Raw genomic sequence first — 22,071 nt, 5'->3', positions numbered from 1 at the left:
AAAAAAATCCTTTTGTTGCCTTTATTAGTAAAATAGGATAAAAAGCACTACAAGATACAGCAAGAAAATAGGACACACAGCTGACGTGTTTCGCATGTACTAGTGCGAAACACGTCAGCTGTGTGTGCGATTTTCTTGCTGTGCCTTGTAGTGCTTTTGATCCTATTTTACTAATAAAGGCAACAAAAGGATTTTTTCTGGAGTGTGGCTGTCCAAACATCCTTCTTTTCTTTTTTAAAAAGAGAAAATGATTGGTCAGCTTGCAAAGGTTTTAGAGATTTTAGAATTTTTTTAAAGTGAGAAAGATTGTGTCCAGTAGTAAAATATGCTCGTATGTCGCTGGACTTTTGGGGGTTGCAAGTTATTTTTTTTTAGAGCCGATGGTCGGCTTTCTTGTAAGAGCAATCTTAGTGGCTAAATATCCGCTGGACTGCTTTTGCAAGCAGTGGGAGGCGACAGCCCCCCTCTTCCCGCGGCTTGCTCGGGCTCTCCCGTCCTGCCGGCTAGTCGGACAGCCGAACAAAGCCTGGATCAGCATTCCGCTATAGTAACCCGGAAGTGATGACATGACATTCAGGAAAACCAGAAGTAAACCGTGCCATTTAAAAAAAAAAAAGCATTCAAAAACACTTTTAATTTAATTAGTTTGATGCTTATTAAACTTCTTTTGTTTGTTGCATCACAGTGCTACTAAGTACAGCCAAGGGCAGTTTGTATATGTCAGGAGCCTCCTTTTATTCTCCTGTATGATTAATGTCATTCACATACAAGTTCATTCACGATGCAGTAAGCTGTTTATATATACGTTTTTATATTTTAGATTTAAAAACAAATTTTTATCACATGTGTAAGCAGGTGTTAATATTTTTTTACGATTCCTGGAACATTATTGTATGGCCAATTCCGTAGTTGGAACTCTTCTTCCGGTGTCACGGAGTTCATTCCGTGACCCGAATGTTGTCATGTGGTGTTCTTTACCATCTGGCCATTACCGCAGCGTTCGCGTTGTTTCCGGGGCGTGCTGTTTTGTTTGGTCCGCCGGAGACGACGCTAGAACGCTCTGGTTTCCTTTTTCAGATCTCTCTACAGTAGTGCGCATGAGCGAGCGCGTTTGTGCGCATGCACGAATACGGCCACCATTTTGGCACCCCGGAAGTGGGGTTTTGCTTGTTCCTTCATGCTTTCTGACCACCAGGTTAGTGTGGGAGCGCCGTGCATGCGCTATTACTGTTTTTTATGTGCAATTTATTCAGATCATCCACTGGCATGAGCGCACTGGGCGGAAGTGGGTGGATGATGCTGCCAAATTTGCTTAGCTGTTTGTGCTATTATGCTGGCCTATCACGGGCCTGGATGGTTTATGACTACTTGTATTTATATGGGCGTGCTTGTGTCTTTGGCCACGCCTCTGAAGATATCCACATAGGATGAAACATGTTAGGCTGACCGACACAAGTACGCCATGAGCCGCGGAGTTTTTATATTTGTTTGATGCCTGTTTACCTGTCTGCTTTTGCAAGTACCATACAATAAACTGCATGTTGCTTTTATCTACGGGCTTTACTATTGCCGTTTCCTCTCTGCATTTTTTGGTCGCAATATCTGTTGATGAACGCAATATACACCTTTGGATCCTTGTGACATTTGGAATGATACTTCACCATTGATGCTGCCTGTGGATAACCGTTTTTCATTCGTATATCCTGTTAAAAATGTGACTGCCATTGACCTACACGTTATTTGATTACATGCCCATAATGATGTTGCTCTGGTAAGTGGCTTGTTTGCACGGTGGTGTGGTGCGTTTTTTCCTTGTCTGCACACTGAAACTTCGGTGGAGGTCCTATATCTTCAACTTCATTGATGAATATTCTTTTTGAACTTTTATATATATATATATTTTCACATTATTTGGTTATTTTTTTCTATTAGAGCGCTGCACTATTGGATTATATTCAAACTTTTAAAAAAAAAATGTAAAGTGTCCCCATCTCTGCGCGCATAAACAAACGTGCGCCAGTCCTGCACGCATGCAAACATTGATCGACCCACACATGTGCGCTATCGCTGCAAACATTAGATCATGGGCAGCAAAGTCTAGCACTAGACCTCCCCTGTAGATCTAAAGTGGTAACCTGTAAAAGTTTTTAAAAGCGTTGCCTATGGATATTACATTTTATTTTTGCCACTGTTTCTCGGGCGTGCATAATTTTAAAGCGTGTCATGTTTGGTATCGGTTTACTCATCGTAACGTCAGCGTTAATATTTTACAAAAAAAATGGGTTACAAATTTAATTATTTTTTAATGCAAAAAAACACAAGTGTTGTCCCAAAAAATTACATTAGCATATACCGTGTGACATGAAAAATTGCAAAACACACCAATTTATTCTCTATAGCCTCTGCAAAAAAAAGAAGGTTGGGGCTTCCAAGTAATTTTCTAGCAAAAAATACTGACTGTTACATGTAAAAAAAATAAAGTGCCAGAAAAGACCTGGTAATGGTTATCCCAATTGACAAAACCTGCATGTATGGTGGTCAATGTCACTTTACATAAAAATCAGAAGTCAAGGCAAATCATAACAATGAAAAATGCCTCTTCCATAAACTCAACCATCAGATGATAAAAAGCCAAGGCTACCGTTAGGAAAGGAATCAGAGAGAAAAAGAATGAGCTAACAAGACAGCAGCTGACAAAGCCTGGAGGGACAAAAATATCGAAGGTCACCAAGTGCTCGACAAACTGCTACAGCCTCAGCAACCGCTCCAGCTGGACAGCTGCACAATCTACTCATCTATTTCAGTAAAAATAATAAAAAGGTTTTCTCAAAGAACACAAATATGTGTTCCTATTAGTAGTGATGTATACAGTATGTTCTTATTAGAAAAGCAATAAGAACCACCACTTACAGGCATTAAGTCTGAAGTCTGGGAAATAAAGTAGCCGATTGGTTACTGCCCTTTGTTTAGTCCTCATTGTCCTAATGAATAAGATGGTATGTGGTCTTTGCTGGGTATCAAATTCGCTGTACTTTTACCTCATAGCTAATAAGCATATCAACTGCACAGTAGGGTTGCACTGCAAGTGTGTCCTGAAAGAAAATGAGGTCAGTTATGCAACCAATCAAAATTTATTGCGACATCAAATCGGTGGGGAGCAAACGAGGATACCGCGCAGGGGCCCAATATCTCCATTTATAAAGAGGACATAGCTGGTTGTTAGGATGCAGGCTTTGTGTAACTATAAGGCAGGCTTGATCCGCTCACCAGCTTGTATATCATTTTTGGGCATTTTTTTGCCATTTTGCCAAGGCACCCCTGAGGAATCCTAAAGGCAGATCCCAGGGTACCTGGGCACCCAGGTTGAAAAAGGCTGCTCTAAGTATTTTCCCATGACTACTGACAAAGAAAGATTTTAGAGTAATCCTTTCAACCAAGTGATGAAAAACATCAGACACTTATGTGGGGGGCTTGGAGCCTCTAAAGAGTCTTCCATTAAAAGTAGGGAAGAATGGAATAATGGTGCCCACAGGAGTAAGGATGGGGGCAAAAAAAAAAAGGGAAAAAGGAAGAAAAAAGTGTTGGTTCACAGTATCTCCAGTACAAGCTCTCCAAAAGAAACTCTGCAACCCAAAAGGTAGGATCTGGGTATCTCCATCATCATGAAGGGGAGTGATTGCAGTGAGAGTGGAAGTTTAAGGCTGCTCTGGGGGGCACCACTTTCCCTTATCCTTTGCCCCTACACCTGCACCCCACAACTGAATGCCATTTTAATTAAAGGATAAGTTCACCTTCAAGGAACATGTCACATGCCCGCACCCACTGTCACAATCTAAAAAGATCCCAGCTGTGTGGGGCTCCACCCAGGCGGCTGCATCATTCATTCACAGAGTTCTGTGAACGAATAAACTACAAGTACCGTCATCCTTTGAGGCTGGTGGTTCTCAATGTACTACGAGGGTGCTGGTGAGCATCCTTATAGCTCATTGATCTTCCTGGACTGCAGTATTGCTGGCCGTATCGGAGTGGACACTTCCTATTGGTTGCCCAGCACTAGGGTTCTCCTAGGCTCCATACCTGCAGCAGCTGGATCACTCACAGATATGGTTCTGATGAAGGAAAAGTGAAAGTGCAAACTGGGTTTAAATTATTTTATTTTATTCTTTTTAATACTTACTTTTAGGGTTTTTCCTATACATTTTTTTTTATTTGCAATGTGCCCTTAAACTTGCTAGAAAAATCACTACCTGAGGAGAGTTGATTCCTTGGCACAACAATTTCCTTCCTTGAGCATCATAGCCTACTTTTCTTCTGGGTCTGTCTAATTACTGTCTGTGCTAGCCCAGCTCCTCCACCCTTCCCCCAACCTCCCTACATAACCTTTTATGTAGTCGTCAGTGGACATGTGATAGGCAATACTATAAAACAATCTTTCTCAACCAGGGTTCCTCCTGAAGTTGCTAGGGGTTCCTTGAGCTGAGGTGGAGTGACCTTCCATTTGTTGATGCCTGCACAGTTCCAAAGTTATTGCCACCTGGCAGAGGCAGCTGCATGACTGCAATTCCCTTTTTGACGGTCTTTAAAAGGTGATAATCCAATCACCACTGTAGGAAGGATTATTCTTCCCACTGGCCACCAATATAAGGGGTATTTTGAGCCCTAATGCCGAATACATTTTAGCAGGAGTTCCCAGACATGTAAATTATTTCAAGGGTTCCTCTGGGGTAAAAAGTTTGAGAAAGGTCTCTATATCGTGTCACTTAAGTGATGGCTCTTGGGTGCTGGGGCTGCTGATGTCACATCCAAGAAGGCGGTACCAGGGCTTTTGGTTATCTACATATGGGATGCTTTTACAGGTAATTTATGTCCTAAAAATACATTTAATGCACACATTTTATTATGGGAAGGTTGTTGGAATAAATAGCTTGTTTGACAGGCTTTGACTTTCCCAGAAGTTAGAGATTTGGGGCCAGATCCTCAGAGCGATTACGCCGGCGTATCTACCGATACGCCGGCGTACTTTCAAATTACCCGCGTTGTATCTTTAGTTTGAATCCTCAAACCAAGATACGACAGCATCTGGGTTCGATCCGACAGGCGTACGGCTTTGTACGCCTTCGGATCGTAGATGCAATACTTCGGCGTCCGCTGGGTGGAGTTTGCGTCGTTTTCCGCGTCGGGTATGCAAATTAGCTATTTCCGTCGATCCACGAACGTACTCGCGGACGTCGCATTCTCTTACGTCGTCTCTAGTCGGCTTTTTCCGGCGTATAGTTAAAGCTGGTATTTTGCGGCGTATAGTTAGAATTGCCATGTTAAGTATGGCCGTCGTTCCCGCGTCGAAATTTGAATTTTTTTTTTTTGCGTAAGTCGTCCGTGAATCGGGATGGACGTAACTCACGTCTAAGTTAAAAAAATGACGTCCTAGCGACGTCATTTAGCGCAATGCACGGCGGAAAATTTTGGGACGGCGCATGCGCAGTTCATTCGGCGCGGGGACGCGCTTCATTTAAATGAAACACGCCCCCTACCCGCCCAATTTGAAATCCGCCGCCAGAAATACACTACGCCGCCGTAACTTACGGCACAAAATCGTTGAGGATTCGAAATTCCGCCAGGTAAGGTACGGCGGCGTAGCGTATCTCTGATATGCTGCGCGGATCTAATTCTATGTGGATCTGCCCCTGTATTTGTAGGAGTGGAGCGGGGGCACTGGACAAAGATAAGGGAATGCTTTTGTATGTACTGTTAATTCACCTCTTTTAATCTGAGTACAGGTACACTTTGGGATAGAACTAATTAGACCAAAAATGCTGAAACATTTAACAGCATAAAGCTTCAATAGCAGCAGCAAAAAAGATGCGCAGACAGTACAATATATTGAGAGCAACTAGTGTAGAATTCAAGATTTAACCACATTTCAAAGCTATGACTAAGAAGAACACAGTAATAGAAATTACAGAACGCTGACCGTATTACATTACGTGCAAAGCAACATGCATCTCAAGACTTTTTAAATAAAATGGAGAGCCTTTTTATAAAAGAAACATGGTCATTACAGAAATACAAGTTCTGGTATTCCTGATATTCTTGTAAAAAATACCAGTTACCTGGCGTTCTCGCTGAACCTCTGGCTCCTGAGGCACTACAATGAAACAAGTTTGCAGGATCTGATATTATTTGCTGCATGCTTGATCAGTGAGAAGTCAGAGAATCTACTTATCAGACAGAGATAGCCAGGATACAGACATTTTCAGTGGAATGTATGCAATGGCAGCCTACATACCCCTCCCATGACATGTTCTCTTTGTTAACATAGTATACAAAAACACAATAGGTGTGCTGTAACTGCTCTGCTACACTGGCGGGCCTAATGCACAACTTGGGGCTGCAATCAATTTCCTGCAATTGATTTCTGGGCTTTTTTTTGCTGAAATGACTGTTTACAGGGTATAGAGACATAATAGTTAACTAATTCCTTTTAAAAATGATTAAAAATAGATAAAAATCAATCATATAATGTACCTACAGTTTCAGTTTTGTTTTTGCATGCTGTGTGATGTACAGAGACACAGAACCAATACAGGGCAGTGATGGTTTGTAAAACGAAACTCATTGGTGCTGAGGGGTTTTAGACACACAGTAATCACACCTCCTTGATTAGTGACCACAGAGAGAAAGCTCCCATGACTTTTTTCATCAGGAAACAGACAACCAGGAAGTGTTCAGAACAGAGAAGGATTAGAGCAAAAACGAACAATGAGGACATGAAACCAGGACTGCAGTAAGGTAAAGGAAGCTATTTAGCTAAAAAAAAAAAAAATTCCTTTAGTGATCCTTTAAGTGAATGCCACTCATCGCATAGGTCTTCTGGAAACTACAACTAACACTGTGCTATAATTTGTAATTATTATTGCTGCCCAAAAATAACATTCATTTCAGTAGCTTTCATAGCCTGTAATTTTTTCGGGGACAGTACCGGTCGTGCTCTGTCGCTCAGTCTAACCAGAAGAAGCCACTACAGCAAATAACACCATTCGAAATCAAACAGTGTATAACCCATTATTAGCATGGCTACACTAAAGTGCTGGCAGTCCGTTTCCAACAGTTGCTATGGGACATTCCAAATTCTTACCGTCTGAGCTACTGTATGTTCCTATATGCAAGACAAAACTATTTCCTAAAGATTCTCACGGCACAAAGGTTTAGATAGCTATTCTGAAGCTGAAAAATATGTAAAAAAAATGTGTTAATGAATCAAACCCAGCCAGTCCAGAATAAATGTCCCCCATGCAGCAAGATCACTGGGTGGCACTGGAAGCTGTGCTGTGTCCAGCAGCAGCCAGTCCATAAGGGGCGCAGGGGTGCTGCCCACCTAATCTCCATGTGGGGCGCCGGATGCATACATTTCTAAGGCCCCGTACACACCAGCGGATCTGTCCGATGAAAACGGTCCGCGGACCGTTTCCATCGGACATGTCCGCTGCCGGATTTTGATCTGATGGCTGTACACACCATCAGACCAAAATCCCAGCGGAAAACAAACGCGGTGACGTGTCGCGACGTGGCCGCGACGATGACGCGGCGACGTGCGCGACCCTGGAAGGTCAATGCTTTCACGCATGCGTCGAATCACTTCGACGCATGCGAGGGATGGCGGCCGATCTGACATGTCCGGTGAGTCTGTACAGAAGACCGAACATGTCCGACGGACAGGTTTCCAGCGGACAGGTTTCTTAGCATGCTAAGAAATTTTTGTCCGCTGGAAAACAGTCGGCTGGACAAATGTCCGCTGGAAACCTGTCCGGTCGGCCGTACACACGACCGAACTTGTCTGCTGAAACTGGTCCGCGGACAAGTATCAGCGGACAGATCCGGTCGTGTGTACGGGGCCTAAGAGTATTTTAGTACATGAAACGGGTCTCAAGACCGGATTGGCTGAGAGGAGAAGCCGCAACCTGGACGGGGTAAGTGTGGACCTGGGGGGGGGGGGGGAGGCGGGAAATAGGGGGGTTTAGTTTGTTTGTATAGGCAAAACCTTTTTTTTTTTAAAGGAAGAAGTAAGGAAGGGTTATAACCCGTCAGCTTATTTTTTGCCATCTGTGTCCCATTGCAAAGATTTTCCTTCACTTCCTGTCCCATAGTCAAACAGGAAGAAAGAGGATTTAGGGAATTCCTTGGGGACCCCCAGGTCACCAGAACTAGTGTCCCTATTGGAAGATTTCCCCTTTATTACTTTTCTGGGGATTTTCTTTTACTTTCACTGATAACTGCAAACAAGACAAATATAAAAAATAAATCACCTTAACGGGGACACAGACCGCAACAAAAACTGACAAGCGTTCAAATCTCTCTCCCCTCTGTCCAAAACTAAAAGGTTTTGCCTTTAGTTATACTTTAAAGTGGAACTTCAATACCAAATGTTCCCCGAGCTGCAATACATTGCAGAGTGTGCCAAGTAGAATGCCGATGGATCAAGAACTGTGCAGCAATTGGGTGCCCTGGTCATCCCACTGACCTTGGCAGGCAAATGCTGCATCATGGCTGTTTTATTAGCTTAAAATGTTTTTTTCTCAACATTTTTAATACAGCGGAACCATCAAAATAACTTTCCAGTCTCAGGGAACCCCTGCTAATAAGTACTATATGTAATCCCATGACAAATTCATGCGATAGTCAGTGGGGAAGAATGCTCCTTACACTTGTGGTTTGGGAAGACCTTTACAGAGAGCGAAGGAACACTGGTGGGATCAATGGGAACTTTTCTGAGGCGGACATTGCTCATTGTTCAAGGAACTCCCATCAACTCCACAGAACCCTAGTTCAGAAAGGCCGACATAAAAAGTATGGTCTGTCCCACTGTACACCAGACCTAATCAATTTATGAGAAGGGTGCATGGCTGGAGTGATGACCCTTGTCCACCATGTGGCATGTCCGAGACCTGCGTGTAGAAATGTTGATTACCTTGTCCCTGATTTTCAGGCACTTCAGTCCTCAATTACAGGATCAATCACATAGAGAATCCTCCATTTAAAAAGTTAGAGCTGCCCCAAAGAATCAAATCAAAACTACAAAGTACAAACACGCATGCTCAAAAGCAATGCTCACCATAACACAACATTAGCAGAGGTGGTGCTAAAGAGCTGAAAAGCCACGTTGTTCCGTGTTTGTTGGCGACAATTCTTTGGCGTTTGTATGCAATACCAGTTCCTGGCCAACGCCCTTCGGACGAAAGTCCTACGCTTTGTCCGATGAAAATCTGATCGTGTGTACGAGGCTCAACTCTCCCTTACTCTATTCAAAATGAAAAAAGAAACGTTCTGTCTTTAGTTCTACTTTAAATCCTAACTATAGGTTTTACAGCGCTCCTGAGACAAAATCAAGTCAGGTGGAGCACTTTTCAGCCATTCAAAAGGAAGCTCTGCATTCATGTACCGTAATTGTATATATATATATATATATACACACACCGTATTTATCGCGGTATAGCGCCCTCCCGCGTACCCCTAAAGTTGCCTTGAATCCTGTGGAAAAAAAGTTTTTTTCGTACTTACAGTTTTGGTGTCTTGCGCGGCGTCCTCGTCGGGTCCGGTGTCCGTCTGTGGCTTCGGGTGTCCTCTTCATCGGGTCGGGCGTCCTTCTGCGGCGTCCTCGCGTCCTCCCCGCCGAGTTTGAATACTGCGCCGACATATACAGAGCGCAGTACACTTGTGTATTGTCGGCAATGCTCGGCTACTCTCGCGCTGACGTCCTGTCCGTCCAGGACGTCAGCGCGGGAGGAGCCAAGACTACCCGACAATACACCAGTGTACTGCGCTCGGTATATGTTGGCGCAGTATTCAAACTCGGCGCGGGAAAGTGGGTATCGGCGTATACCGCGCACCCACGATTTTGCCCTGATTTTCAGGGCAAAAAAGTGCGCGGTATACGCCGATAAATACGGTATATATATCATAGATACAAGGGCTTCCTCTGATTGGCTGCCTCTCCACCTCAGCCAATCAGCAATTGGTGTTTTCAATTTAGAGCCAGATTTTCACAAATGGGGGCCGACAGCCTTGATAGGGAGTTGTCAATGAATCAATACTTCATCACTCTACAAATGACATGTATGATCTTTTCAGTAACTGCCACAGGTCAGTACAACGCTTATTATCCAGACATCACTGCTGTATTGAGGGCAGTGACAGATATTTTTATTTTCCTTGAATCAGTTGCGTATGAAGCATGCTGCACACTTCTATTCAATATAATGATTTCATATGGATGACTTGTTCTGAGGCTGTGGTTGACATGCTTTGGAGTATAGCCAGTCTTATGTGCTGCAAGAAAAAAGCAGATTGAATGTCGCCATACACTTGAAGTGTTGCTTTCAAGTAGAAATCGCAGCATTTATATCTAGAGGCCAACATGATTCCTATAGATGTGACCTCTGTGTAATTTTCACAATTCCTTTATACAGTATTGACACTACACAACATTCTGGATCCAAAAAATAAACAACACACATCCACTATGTAATGGCCCTGCTGTTGTCTATTTTTTATTTGTTTCTTACAGCGTTTTTCTCCTCTCCTTTTCTCCCTCACTTCTGTTTCTTTGGAGTAAGTAGTGCACGTTAGTGGAGATCATGTGCACTGTTCTATGCATTCACATCATTCATACTGCTAAGGCTGTCACAGAGTAAGCCCACCCAACAATGAAATACTGTATGGACCAGGGTGGATAAAAAAAAATATTTTTTTGGTTTAAATCGATTTGTTTGATTAATTTTATCAATTGTCTTATAATAAAATGCTTTTGGAGTAAAAATCTATCTAAAATATTGTTTTCCATTTAGGATACATTAATAATTTTGTTTATTTAGCATGAAATGAAGCTTAGTTATGTAGAATGAGGCTGTATATTCTACAATATTTACATTTCTGGCAAACTCAGTCAATCCAAGCTGAGATAACATGCACTGGCATTGATGCATTCACACAATTTTGCAGTAACCATGCAAAAAAAAAAAAAGTTTAGGAATATTCCTTTATCCTATTATTTTGAAAATCTATGTACACTACAAACTGTATGATTGAATTGGTTCGGATATCACTTTTACTAACCCGACAGCTTATTATTCTAAATGGGAAACCTTCATTTTGTTTGCAAATATTAAAGATTCTAACTACCGGCATAAATAAGTCTTTACATTTAAAGATCACTTGTTATTTTAGATCAATCATGGCAGCGCCTGTTAAAGAGAACCCACTCACCTGCTGCTGCCACGTCCCTCATCTTGTTGTGTCACTGCCACATCACCAGCTGTTCATTAAAGTGAATGGGACTGTCGGTGAGTCAACAGCGGGTCAGAGGAAGAGCCGCTGCAGGACAAAAATTACATTTGCTCTTTAAAAATTATGATTTAAATCAAGTCGGTTTAAATCCATTATTTTTACTAGTGATTTAAATTTACTTGATTTAAAACAAATCCCCCCTGTTATGGACAGACACTGTTGGGTTAAATCACCCACTGGCTGCTCAAATCCTACAGGAATTGCTATTCATTATATAACTTACGCATACTGTATTTCAGGGCTCGACAAACCCTAGGTGCCAGGTCGCAATGGCGACAAGAAAGTTTGTTCTGGTGCCTGGGCTGCCACACAAATACTACACGCACCTCGCGCACTCCCCCCGCTATATATCCTGGGCTCTGCTTGCCCAAAAAATGTTGTAATTTATTGTGTATTTGTGCCTCCTAAAATTAACTTTTAATATAATTTTCGACCTTTGCATTAATCTCATGCAACATAAAAAAAGTTGAAATTACCACCATTTTATTCTCTATGGTGTCTGCTTTCAGAAAATAGGTAATCTTTGCGGGTTTTACGTAATCTTTCAGACCCAAAATAATTTTTTAAACATGAACAAAAAACTGCTCTAAATAAATTATACAGCGATTATATACCACCAACTGTTTGTGTTTAACAAAATAAAGGGCAGACAGTATTATTATTATACAGGATTTATATAGTGCCGACAGTTTACGCAGCGCTTTACAACTTGAGGGTAGACAGTACAAATACAGTAAAACCTTGGTTTGAGAGTAACTTGGTTTGAGAGCGTTTTGCAAGACAAGCAAAATGTTTTAAGAAATTTTGCCTTGATATACAAGCGATGTCTTACTATAAGAGTAGCGTCATGTCACAACTGAGTATAAAAAAGAAGAGAGGAGCCTCCAAGTGTAGCAATATGATTACATTTACTGAAGATACAACATTTACCACCTTTCCCTACACTTAGGAGGCGCCTCTCTATTTTATACCCTGTAAAAAAATATACAAGTGCTTTGGATTACAAGCATGTTTCTGAAACGAATTATACTCCGAGGTTTTACTGTACACTTTAATACAATAGGCATCAGAGGACCCTTCTCCTTGAAGCTTACAGTACAGTTATACAGTTAGTACAGTTCAAGAGGGTAAGGAGGGCCCTGCTCATCAGAGCTTACAGTCTACTTCAGGGGCCTCAACCTGTGGCCCTCCAGCTGTTGAGAAACTACAAGTCCCATGAGGCATTGCAAGGCTGACAGTTACAAGCATGAATCCCACAGGCAGAGGTACGATGGGACTTGTAGTTCCGCAACAGCTAGAGGCCCGCCAGTTTGAGACCCCAGCTCTACTGCGATGAGTTCTCCCTGTTGGAGATCCAATCTTTCCTTTTTCCCCAAATAAATATTACTGATTTGTAGGGCTGTGGAAATTAACTATTAATTCATTGATTGATCTTAAATTTTTTTGATCGATCAAAATAATTTTGATGCTAACCTCTCCTCATCTGGATTCAGCAGTGGCATCGTTATACACATTTTTATACCAGTATTATACTTAGCTACTTGTTTTCATGACTGCTTTTGGTACCGTTTGGTATTACTCGCACCATATTTACAGTTTATGTAGCTACATCGATTTTATCTCCAGTGCAATATTTATTTGGTTACCTACTTGTAGACTATAAAAGTTTTAATGCTATTCCCATCGAGCGCTGCCTTTGTGTGTTTTTTGTATCCTGCTATCCATTTTTCCAGCGGTTGGTAGCTGCACTGGGAATCAGCCTGCAAGGAGGAGATCAGCTAAAATCTGTATGTGCGTTATAATAAATTCAAATTAGATTAAAAAAAAAAATCGAGGGAGCTGCGGTGGCTCAACGCGATTGGCACTGCGCTGACAAGCCATTCACCTCTGCAGCTAGAGGTTCGGATCCCGGTCTCAGCTACATGTTAATTGAGTTTGGTGGTCTCAGCCCGGCTCCCGGTGGGTGTGCTATGCGAGGTAAGCTTGCGCTTAGTACACCCACCCCCCTCCCGCAAAAACCACCACACTTACACGCACTCGAAATTGGGTTAACATGCACGCACTTTGACCACGTGGTCTGTAAAAAGAGAGGCGAAGGACTAACGGGGCTGGTTGAGCGGGCTAATCCTCTCACTCCCTTATAGGGAGTCCCTCTGCCCCGTTGGGCTTCAAAGCGGAGCAGGTAGGGCGGGCTGTGTGGGAGGACCCCCTCACACACCCGCCATTGCCACCCGGGGCATGGAGAAAGGTGGCAGATTGCCTCTGGGGGAGGCCTGCCAACTCCCAACTCCTGCAGTCCGGCTCCTCTCTCGAGTACACGCACAAAATACACTAATAAAAAAATAAAAAAATAAAATAAATCGATTATTCGAACACAAAAATTTTGATCAGTAACAGCCCTACTGATTTGTTTAATTATGCAATTGACATAACAATAAATAACCGGGAAAAATTTCACCCCCCCCCCCCCCACACGTTATAGGTTGGAGGAACTGGCAACTCAGAATCACACATCTCTACCAGCATCTGTCAGGAATATCTAAAGAAGTTTAACCCAAAACTAAAACATCACGCTAATCAGTCCTGTCCCATTATGGGAACTGTAAAGACATAACACAACATGCAGACTACGGAAGGATCTGATTGGTTGCTATGGACAACACAGCACAAGAGCGTAGCACACTTCCATGCACACAGCTGTATACACTACTACGTGGACAAAACAAATGACTGAGATTCTTCTATCAGACAGCAGCACATAGATAGAAGCAATGGAGAACAGCTTACCGGAGGGTATGAGGACTCCTCTTAGCGAACACCAGGGACAGCTACAGCAAGCCACCATGCAAAGAGAAAATAATGTGCATTTTAGGAGCAGAGAGGGGCTGGTGAAGCTACATTTTTCCTCTCCTATTTATGACACGCCAGATCTTGGCAGTATGGACTCCGCTGTGCAAAGCGATCAGGTTTGGCTGTTGCTCTGAAGTGTGGCTCAGGGGAGGATTTTTTTTTCACAAGCAGCCGTTTTACCACCAGAGGCATATGACACTTCTTCTCATTTAATGCTTCCACAAACAGGACTAAGCACTTTGAAATCTTTTTTTAAACACAAAACGGAGCAGCTGTAGCGAGCAAGAGGGGAGGGCGGCTGAGAGCTGGAGTAAAAAAACGTGAAAGCCATGGGATAAGGAGGAGGGCGAGACAGTATAAGGACAGGAGAGCCAAAAAAATTAAAAATCCATGCAAGCTTCTGTAGGGGACAGATTGTACCGACGGACTGTCACACAGCTGTATACAGGAGACTCCCATCCAGCTGCACTCTATGTGCATCACTTAAAAAATAGGTGGGAACATAATAAAAAAAGAAAGTTCACAGCAACTCAGCACGTAACTGACCAACTTCCAGCATTCGGGGCGTCTCTCTGATCCTGAATCAATCAGAGGTCTCTCTGAAACTGATCTCAGCTGCAGAGAGACCTTAGAGTCAAACATTCAGCAGAGGGAGCAAGCATACCGAGATGATGCCAACAGGGCAGAACCCCACAAACTCAGCACGTAACTGATGCCGCTTACCAACTTCCAGCATTCGGGGCGTCTCTCTGATCCTGAATCAATCAGAGGTCTCTCTGAAACTGATCTCAGCTGCAGAGAGACCTTAGAGTCAAACATTCAGCAGAGGGAGCAAGCATACCGAGATGATGCCAACAGGGCAGAACCCCACAAACTCAGCACGTAACTGATGCCACTTACCAACTTCCAGCATTCGGGGCGTCTCTCTGATCCTGAATCAATCAGAGGTCTCTCTGAAACTGATCTCAGCTGCAGAGAGACCTTAGAGTCAAACATTCAGCAGAGGGAGCAAGCATACCGAGATGATGCCAACAGGGCAGAACCCCACAAACTCAGCACGTAACTGATGCCACTTACCAACTTCCAGCATTCGGGGCGTCTCTCTGATCCTGAATCAATCAGAGGTCTCTCTGAAACTGATCTCAGCTGCAGAGAGACCTTAGAGTCAAACATTCAGCAGAGGGAGCAAGCATACCGAGATGATGCCAACAGGGCAGAACCCCACAAACTCAGCACGAAACTGATGCCGCTTACCAACTTCCAGCATTCGGGGCGTCTCTCTGATCCTGAATCAATCAGAGGTCTCTCTGAAACTGATCTCAGCTGCAGAGAGACCTTAGAGTCAAACATTCAGCAGAGGGAGCAAGCATACCGAGATGATGCCAACAGGGCAGAACCCCACAAACTCAGCGCACAGGTCCAGTAGTGCAATGTTTCTCAACTCCAGTCCTCAAGCACCCAACAGGTCATGTCTCAGGCTTTTCGTTATTTTTGCACAGGTGATTTGATCGGTTTTACTGCATTAAATTACCACAGCCGAGGGAAATGCTGAAACATGACCTGTTGGGGGTACTTGAGGACTGGAGCTGAGAAACATTGCAGTAGTGTACCAATCACAGCACTGGTCAGAAAGTTAGAACTACAACCTGAGATGTATTGGGGCTCTTATGCCGCGTACACATGATCAGAATTCTGATGGATTAAAATCCAATGTTTGTTTTTGTCAGAAATCCGATGAAGCTGACTTTCATCAGTCTTGCCTACACACTATCAGACTGAATTCTGACCGTGGCAAAACGCGGTGACGTTAAACACTACTACGAGCCGAAAAAAATGAAGTTCAATGCTTCCGAGCATGCGTCGACTTGATTCTGAGCATGCGTGGATTTTTCTCCGATGGAGTTCCACACAGACGATCGGAATTTCCTATCGGTTTTTTATTCATAGGAAAAATTTAAAACATGTTTTATTTTTTTACACCGATGGAAAAAAAGACCGATGGGGCCCACACACAATCGGTTTGTCTGATGAAAAAAGCCCATCAGACTTTTTTCATCGGACAAACCGATCGTGTGTACACGGCTTTAAATATACTTTGGCCCGGATTCACAGACGGCTTACGCCAACGTATCTATTGATACGCGGCGAAAGTTCAAGGATGCGCCTTCGTATCTATGCGCTGTATTCAGGAAACAAGATACGCTTGAATTTTGCCAAGATACGACCGACGCAAGTCTCCTACGCTGTCGTATCTTGGGTGCATATTTACGCTGGCCGCTAGGGACGCTTTCCAAGAATTACGAATTGAATATGTAAATGAGCTAGATACGCCGATTTACGAACGTACTTGCGCCCGTTGCAGTAAGCTACGCCGTTTGCGTAAGGCGTACATCCGGCGTAACTTTACCCCTCATAAAGCAGGGGTAAGTCATGTTAAGGTATGGGCGCGGGAACAGCGTCGTATTTTACAAGGGAAAGGAATCACCGCTCCAGGTGGATCTAAGCAGACAATTAGAGGAACCTCTCAGGAGTCCAAGGTGCTGGCAATGCACAAGGCAAACATGGAAGAAGTGGATGGACAGCCGCACTCCAAAAGAACTTGAAGAAGTAGTCTTTGATTATAAAAACTGGACATATAAATCCAAAGATACAGTCACATGAGGGGATAGCCGATGCGTTTCGCACACTGTTAGCGCTTAGTCATGGCTCAGCATCATATTTTACGTTGTTTGCGTAAGTCGTACGTGAATGGAGCTGGGCGTAGATTACGTTCACGTCGAAAGCATTGAGCCGACGTATCTTAGGGAGTATTTGCGACGTGATTCTGAGCATGCGCGCGCATGCGCCGTTCGATCGGCCATTCATTTACATGGGGTCACGGTTAATTATAAATACAACACGCCCACTGCCTTGCTACTTTGAATTAGGCGGGCTTACGCTGGCCCATTTACGTTACACCGGTGTACATATGGGAGCAAGTGCTTTGTGAATACTGTACTTGCCTCTCAATGTTACAGCGGCGTAGCGCATAGGAGATGCGCTTCGCCTATCTAAAGATGCGCCGATCTCTCTGAATCTGGCCCATTGTATGTAAAACGCGCACATATTCAAGAAACCGGCAGTTCGGTGATGCTGGGTGCTGTAATGACCATAGGCTGGAAACACTGGATGATCAAAGTGAAGAAAATGTCAGGATTCCTCGAAAGGGTCCAAAGCTTTATTCTATGGTCACATGATACATATACAGCAACGTTGCAGGGCCCCTTTGTCGGGCAAGTGAAAAAGGGACACTGCGTGGTTACGTAATATTGCTGTATATTTATGTGACCACAGAATAAAGCTTTGGACCTTTTTGAGAAATTCTTGGGGTGCTGATGACATTTTCTTCACATTCAGGGTGGATTTAAACTAAAACAAGTCGATATAAATCACTATTTAAATCATAATTTTTAAAGAGAAACTGTCGTCTCTGTCCCGCAGCAGCTCCTCCTCCTCTGACCCGCTGTTGACTCACCGACAGTCCCATTCACTTTAATGAGTCAGCTGTTGATGCAGCAGTGACAAGGCGAGGGACGTGGCCGAGTGGATGCCCGCTAGAAGGCGCTGCCATGACGGATCCAAAATGACAGGTGCTCTTTAAATGTAAGGACTTATTCTTTCTGGTAGTTACAAATCTTTAATATTTGCAAACAAAATGAAGGTTTCCTATTTAGAATAATAAGCGGTCAGGTTAGTAAATATTCCCAAACTGGGTCTATTTACCGCTTGCTGCCATTTTGCTCTTCAAGGAAGGAGTAAAGCACTTCAAGCTATGTGCAGAAAGATCGATGGAAGGTTTATAAGCTGCTTAGAAGGTTTCACTTTCATTTGTACCTCTTTCCCTTCCTCCTCACACTCGGAGCCTGGTACAGAGGCATTTCTCTTCAATCATACATTTTTGTAATGTACATATATTTGCAAACCAATGGGACAAAGGAATATTCCTGAACTTTGTTTATCTCATGGTTACTGTGAAATTGTATGAATGAATCAATGCAGTTCATGTTGTTATCTCAGATTGCAGAGCTTGTATTCATTGAATGAGTTTACAAGCAATTCAAATATTGCAGAATATACAGCCTCATATGCTACATAACTAAGCTCCACTTCATGCTGAATAAACAAAATTATTAAAGCATCTTAAATTAAAAAAAAATCCTAGAGATTGTTTTCTAAACATCTTTTTTTACACCCTGCTTTGTTTTCTATACAGAGGTCACTTAAAATGGTTGTAAACCTTTACCTAATATACCCAGTGAAGTGACTGACCTTAGGTGATACACATAGATGTACATGTTTATCTACAGCGGTCTTTCCCCTACAACTATTCAAAGTGCAGAATTTACACAGGATCTCTCAGCTCTGAAAAGCAGGGGGTGAAGAGCTGAAGTTACATCATCAAGGAGATCTGATTGGAAGAAAGAGATACACCCCCCCCCCCCCCTTCACACAGCACACAGGAACAGAGCTGTGGATGTCAATCAGCTGGAGCTCCCTCACATCACCATTTTTTTTTTGGTGTCAGGAAAACGTGTCATAAATGACACATGCAGATAGCAGAGGAATGAGGCAGCTGACAGAAATTACACTTAGTGCTCTTAATTGAGACAAACACACACTATGGAGTGATATGCTTTGTTCATATGTCTTGTCTGAGGTTTACAACCACTTTATTAACCATTTTCTGAAACTAATTCCAAAGACACCTGCGAGTGTGCCCCTGTACGCTGTATAAATGCCATGGCATTAAAGCGTTCCTAAACCTAAGATCCTGTGTTTACTATATCTGGTCCCTGACACAGTACACAGAACATGGAAATGCAATTATTTTAGTAAATATAAAATGCGAATATATTTTCTCATCCACAGTATATAGCAGCCTTGTGACTTTCATCAGTATCTGGTTAAAGCTTATACAGGGAGTTTTCATCCTCCTCTGACTGTCCTATGAGGCCTATGGCAGTGCCGATTGACCCTGTTTTGATCACATGCACCCTTCCCAGAAAAAACAACAAAAAAACAACAACTCTCTAGCAATTCGACACTAAACTGAGCATGTGCAGAGTGCCTTCAAGTCTCTGTACTAATCAGGAGATGGATTGAAGACTGAAGAGCGGGGGGTTCAGAAAAGACAAGCTCAAACAGCCTTTTTACGCAATGCGCAGGATTAACCCCCAAGGTTCCACAGTGTGTATAACAAGCATGCTTTACTGTATATACAGACTGATTTTAATTGTAACACTATACTGCCTCTGTACATATATATTTAATCAAGAGATTTTAGTACATGCTGGAGGATTTTCTATTATTCATACTGTATCAGAGAAGCATAGAGAGCATGCTGAAGGCCAATGGTGGGATATATTTATTTACATAGAGAATACAGGCAACATCAACAGTTTATTACTGAACTGTTGATGAGCAATAAACTTCACATGTCACCTGCTAGGATTGCTGGGACCTCTAGTCCCTTACCAGCTGGAGAATCATAGACTGCTTACCTCTGCCAAAGAACAATCTGCACATAGGAAACAGTAAAGCGGGAACACACACAAATCTCAACATAAGCATATATTTATATTATTGCCATAAAAATGTAAGTTCTATATGCTTCCTTTACCAACCATATTATATGATATTGTTACTAGGGGTGCAACGGATCAAAAAACTCACGGATCGGATCATTTTCGGATCAGTCCAAAAAAAAAAAAATCCCTTTTCATCAGTCCAAAAAAAAAAAAAAAAAAAAAAAAAAATTATATATATATATAATTATATATATATATATATATATATATATATATATATATATATATATATATATATATATATATATATATATATATAGGAAATAACATGCAGTAGTAGTAAATAATCTTGCTGTAAAAACAGCAAGATTGTACTTTTAACAAGTCCTGTCCAAACAGCCTCTTTAATCCACCCTTGTGAATTGCTACTGTGCTCTTTTTTTTTTCCCCTCCTCTCAACCAGTGCTTCACTAACATTCCCTCTCCAAGTCTGCTTGCCAGAGCCCAGTGCACAGCGTGACACGCCTCCCCGGGGAGGCATGTCACGCTGGGCTCTGGCAAGCAGACTGGGTGGAGCAAGATGGCCGCCGCTCCGGAGCTAGGCCGAAGCCGGGGACTTTCCTAGGCCTAGGCTCCGGAGCGCTCCGCGGATCGCGGGGTGTGCCGATCCAAACGGGGTGACCCTTTCGGATCACAGATCGGTGACGATCCGTTGCACCCCTAATTGTTACTGTATATTGTACATTGACATCAGTCCCTGCCCTCAAGGAATTATTTTCTATATTTTAACTTCTGATTTGACTTACATTTTATACACTGCAGAATATCCCAGTCACGGACTTCCAATTCGGCTAATCTGTGTGGATACCAAATTTTGATTTGTGAAAGGAAACCAAAGCCCTCTTAAAAAAAATAATAATAATCCCTAAGCGTATGGGGAGAACATATAAACTCCATGCATTTGGTTTTAGTAGTTGAAAGTGAACTCAGGACACCAGTGTTTTGCACTGTCCCGGGTCCCCTAATGTCTGAATGCTCCCCCACCCAACAATGCTTGTCTTATATAAAATGCAGAGTAATGGCTTAGCTTGCAAAGACTCAATGGGCAAGAATCTATTTACAGTCTTGTAGCAAAACCATGCCAATATGTTGGAGATTCAGATCATCTATCTAATCTAGCCACTGCTGCCCCAATGTTTAAATTTTTTTTTAACTTGCCCTTGTAGAATGAAACCAACCAAGCGACACCATACAATATAAAGTAAAAGAAATAATGTGCAAGGAAAGTGGGATCACAACTTGGGATCTTTTCCATGGAGATCTCAATACGGACATCTCCAAAAGTTATAGGAAAATAGAAACGAACATGTCTTAGCTTTGAGTGAGTTGACCCCTTTTAGGTAAGACTGTGAGAAAAAAAAAAAATGAGTCTCCGAAAGCAGGCACCTCCAATCACTTGTAGGGCATGCTTGCCCCCATTCGCTCAGACACTCGGTGTACTCTGCAATGCAAATACTAAACAACTTTCCTTCTCACCATCTCTGATCCCTAGGTTCCTGTATGGTAAGGCTGCCCATCAATATTTTTTTGTTTAGGACTTGGGTATATGCATATATTGATGCAAAATTATACATTCAAGTTAGGGCAACTGTAGTGATGCTCAACATTGCAGACATTTAAAAGGGTTGTAAAGTCAGAAGTTTTTTTTATCTTAATGAATTCTTTGCATTAAGATAAAAAGGCTGTGTGCAGCAGTGCCCCTAAAACTTACCTGTGCCCCATCTTCATCTAGCGATGTCAACGAGTGTCTCAGCTGTCTGCCACAAGCAAAAGTCCCTTAGACATGTACAGTACTTCATTTTGAAAAAAAAAAATTGTTGTCTGGGGGACCTACGGCCGGCCACCCCTTCCATAGACTCCCATGTTAAATGGTAATTTCTCCGATGACTTTGGGGACCCGGTACTGGCCGGTCATAGATCCCCTGGACCCGGATCTTGGCACACATGTAGCCCCATTTCTCCTCTACAAGTGTACAAAGATTGTTGTCCCGGGGACCTACGGCTGGGGAGCACCGATTTTTCAAATCCGGGCACCCCTTCCATAGACTCCCATGTTAAACATCAGTCTAGTCATGGACACAGTGAGGCATGGGCACAGTGAGGCAAAGTGAGGCACAGTGAGGTATGCAGATGGACACCCTAGGCTTATACTCGAGTCAATACGTTTTCCCGTTTTTTTTGTGGTAAAATTAGGTGCCTCAGCTTATATTCGGGTTGGCTTATACTCGAGTATATACACGATACTCCTTGTTAC

The 22,071-nt window shown here is 42.8% G+C and overlaps 1 protein-coding gene across 3 annotated transcripts in view; it reads right to left on the bottom strand.

Moving 5' to 3' along the window:
- Positions 1–22,071, bottom strand: part of PPP2R3A (protein phosphatase 2 regulatory subunit B''alpha) — a 337,220-nt gene that overhangs the window by 156,672 nt on the left and 158,477 nt on the right. The window contains exon 1 of one of the 3 annotated variants that reach the window (XM_040348694.1): positions 14,128–14,600. The exons of 1 other annotated variant lie outside the window; for it this stretch is intronic. The gene's annotated coding sequence lies outside the window, so the exon portion shown is untranslated. Of the gene's footprint in view, positions 1–11,259; positions 11,282–14,127; positions 14,601–22,071 lie in introns of those variants that run through there. One more of the 3 variants, XM_040348695.1, reaches the window with a different exon arrangement.

This window comes from Rana temporaria, chromosome 4, assembly GCF_905171775.1.
Source record: "Rana temporaria chromosome 4, aRanTem1.1, whole genome shotgun sequence".
NCBI lineage: Eukaryota > Metazoa > Chordata > Amphibia > Anura > Ranidae > Rana > Rana temporaria.
This window is presented reverse-complemented; position numbering and strand designations above follow the sequence as displayed.